This window comes from Ornithorhynchus anatinus, chromosome 4, assembly GCF_004115215.2.
Source record: "Ornithorhynchus anatinus isolate Pmale09 chromosome 4, mOrnAna1.pri.v4, whole genome shotgun sequence".
NCBI lineage: Eukaryota > Metazoa > Chordata > Mammalia > Monotremata > Ornithorhynchidae > Ornithorhynchus > Ornithorhynchus anatinus.
The window spans coordinates 68,364,583-68,368,421 of NC_041731.1; the positions used below are offsets into that span (position 1 = coordinate 68,364,583).

The window sequence follows — 3,839 nt, forward strand, 5'->3', positions numbered from 1 at the left end:
CAGTGCGTGGCCATATTAAGCACTTAACAAATACTTCAATTATTATTAGCTATCGTCCGCATTCGAGGAAGACAGAACTGATGGTTAAGTACACCTATGAGCCTGTGTATGTCAAAAAGGCCAATGTGGAATCCACAGACTGGCCGATACAGGGATTACAAAAATATTGTCTCTTGCTGGAGTTTGTGCTTAATGCGGCAGTGCCTGGTGCCTTTTCTCTGAGAGGCACTCCCTTTTTAATGGCAGGTTTAGAGCAGCTTGTTCTAGTGGATAGCGTGGTCTTGTGGAGACAGCGTGATCTGAGAGTCTTAGGGACCTGGGTTCTAGGTCCGGCTCCACCACTTGTCTTTTGTATGACCTTAGAAAAGTCACTTAACTTCTTTGTGCCTCAGTTACCTCATCTGTAAAATGGGAATTAAGACTGTGAGACCCATGTGGGACATGGACTGTGCTCAACTTGATTATCATGCTTAGAATAGTGCCTAGCACATAGTAAATGCTTAACAGATACTATAAAAAACACCAACAGCAATAAAACTGACTCCCTGTTTTCAGCTGGGATGCAGCATTGAGGCTTTTGTTTTACCCAATCCATAAAATACTTCCTTTACCTTCCTAGCTTTCAGTTTCCAGACCTTGCCCAGAGTAGTGGAAAGAGCGCATCTATTATTCTCCCAAGAACTTAACACAGGTGCTCTGCACAGTGTAAGCAGTCAGTAAATACCATTGCTATGATATAACCATACTGATTAATAAGAAAGACTAAAGAAGTGTGGCCTATTGTGAAGAGGATGAGATTGTGAGTCAGAGGGCCTGGGTTCTAATTCGCGCCCCATCAGGAATCTGCAGTATGACCTTGGAGAAGTTACTTAACTCTGTGCCTCAGCTGTCATCCCCATGAAGGACACAGTCTGTGTCCAACCTGATTATCTTGTAACTAGCCCAGTGCTTAATGCAGTGTCTGACACATAGTGAGTGCCTAACAAATACCAATAAAAAAGAGATTTTTCTGTATCCTACACTTCAATATTAGATGCTTTTCACTCTGCAAGCATTTAATAAATAGAATTGATTGACTGATGCTGAAAGAAAGGTGGGAAGCTTCCTTTAGGCTGTAAGCTTCTTCTAGACTGTATGCTTGTCTCGAGACTGTTAAACTCATTGTATTGCACTTGCTCAAGTGCTTGGTACAGTGTTCTGCACACAGTAAACATTTAATAAATACCACTGATTTAGAGAAAAAACAAGGATTGTTTCCCTCCCAAACATAAAAAGAGGTAATGATTTCACTATACTGTAAACTCATTGTTGGCAGGGAATGTGTCTGTCAACTCTATCGTACCCTCTCAAGAGCATAATATGTGCTCTGCACACAGTTAAGAGCTCCATAAATTAATTTATTGATTGATTGATCTCAGTTTATTAGCTGCCTTCCTGCTGTCAGTCACATCATTCACTTATTTATTTATGGTATTTGTTAAGCTCTTACCATGTGTCAATCACTCTTCTAAGCACTGGGGTAGACACAAGTTAATCAGGTGAGACAACATCCCTGTCTCATGTGAGCTCACAGTCTAGGTAGTGGGGAGAACAGGTTTTGAATGCCCATTTTATACTTGAGGAACCTGAGGCACAGAGAAGTCAAGTGGTTTGCCCAAAGTCACACAACATCCAAACTGGCACTGCTGGGATTAGAACCCAGGTCCTCTGACTCCCAGGCTACTGCTGATATGTCCATTCTATTCTATTTGTGAAGGTACTGCAGTGCCTACCCGTGCATTAGCCTGTAAATGAGATTTAGGGAATATGCGGCACTTGCTATTCTCCTGGATTTTATATCCTTGAATCAATAGAAAGCATCTGAGCCCTGTTGACTTGGCATTAAAATGGGCCTGCCAACTGCTCTTTACATCTCTTTACAGAACAGGCTAAAATGATTTACATTAGCTAGTCTTGTAATAGATCCTTTTATCTTGATGCTATCATCTTTCAGCAAGTGACCTTTTACTCACAGATGTCTCCTTGATATTTATTTTCCCAAATGCCAATGATCAAGGCAGTTAGAATTACTAATTTTAGGAGCTGGAAAGTGAAATGTAACTTGCTTAGGCACAGAAGACCTTTTAGACAGGGTAAGCATTTTTATAGTCAGTTGGAGAGAGGAGTTGCATATACTTGTTTTGACCAAAATCTTAATGATTTATTAAAAGAATATTGATTGAGGTATTTGTTCAGTGATTATATGCCAAGCACTGCTATGTGCTGGTGTAGACACAATCCAATCATGCCAGACAGAGTCTCTGTCTCAGTCTAAGGGAGAGGAAGAAGAGGTATTTAATCCCTGTTTTACTTATGAGGAAACTGAAGCACAAGAAATTAAGTGACTCACCCAAGGTCTCACAGCTGGCAGATGGCAGAGCTGGTATTTAAACCCAGTTGTTCTGACTTTCCATTTTGTGCTCTTTCTATTATGTCATGTTGCTTCATGATTTATCACTGTTAATGAGAAGGAAGAGGGTATATCCTAACTTTTAAATATTAGTATTAGTAAGAAGAGGAGGGGGAGGAGGGGGAGTATATTTAGGCAATACCTATGGAGTCAGTCATTGGGAATTTACTGCAAAAGCCCAAGGCTCATTCCCTGCCCACAAAGGAGCTCATTTGATGGCCAAAACAGATTGGTCTTTGATCTACTATAGTCTTGTTTTACCTTGCAATATTCAATGCTACTTTTTTCTATCGCAATAGACCAGCTCTTCATATTTTAGATTTTCAAGAGAAAGCTTTTGTTACTTATGCAAAACTTCCTCTTAGAGGAAATGCATCTATGCTCAACTGAAGTCACACTATATCCTTGTCAGCTTGGTAAATATTATCTACCCCTTGAGTTTTCTTGGTAAAAATATGGAAGTGGTTTACCATTGTCTCCTTCCACGCAGTAAGCGAATCCCTGCCCTCGACTCGCTCGCATGCCACTGCTACCCAGCAAGGGTGAGTTTTGACTTGTAGTAGATTGCCTTCCACTCACTAGCCACTGCCCAAACTAGGAGTGGAATGGGTAGGCCTCTGCTTGACTCTCCCTCCTGTAGTCGAGACTGGGAGAGTACTGGAAACTCTCCAGGTGCAACCCCCAGAGGGTAAGCGCTAGGGTAGATATAAGATGATCAAGTCCCCGATGGAGCTCACAGTGTGGGTAGGAGAGAGTACAGATTTTGAATCCCCATTTTACATGAGGGAACTGAGGCATGGAGAAGTTAAATGACTTGCCCAAGGTCACAAAGCAGGTAATTGGCAGAGCCAGAATTAGAACCCAGGTCATCTGACTCACAAGCCAGTGCTCTTTCCACTAGGCCATGCTGCTTCTTCCACATCACATATATCTTTCTTGTTGTCCTAAATGAGGACGACTTCAGAGATGGTGAAGTTCACCTATGAATTAATGTGTGGTTGTAAAGGCTAATGTGGAGTTCACAGTCTCTGCTATATTGGTGACACAAAAATGTCCCTGGCACCAGCCTTCTGGGACTCAGACAATCTGAGTTCTAACTCTGGAGGGAGTTGGATTTAATTTCCATTTTACAGATGGGGTAACTGAGGAATAGAGAAATTAAATGACTTCCCTAAGGTCACAGCAGACAGGTGGCAGAGCCGGATTAAAACTCATGTCCTTTGACTCCCAGGCCCATGCTCTTTCCACTAGGCCACACTGCTCCTCAGATGTCACCTTTCTTATGCTCAATGACTTATTTTTATTCCCACTGAAGAGCTCCCACAAACACTAGCTCCCTGACTCTCTTCCCTTGCTGGACATCTCCTCACCTTCCCGGCTTTCTCATTTC

General features: G+C 42.1%; 1 non-coding gene across 1 annotated transcript; it reads right to left on the reverse strand.

Annotated features, from left to right (window-relative positions):
* Positions 1–3,001: 3,001 nt before the first annotated feature.
* Positions 3,002–3,139, reverse strand: LOC114811559. The gene has a single exon (XR_003759255.1). It is a non-coding gene; the product is annotated as a small nucleolar RNA SNORA7 (small nucleolar RNA).
* Positions 3,140–3,839: the final 700 nt, after the last annotated feature.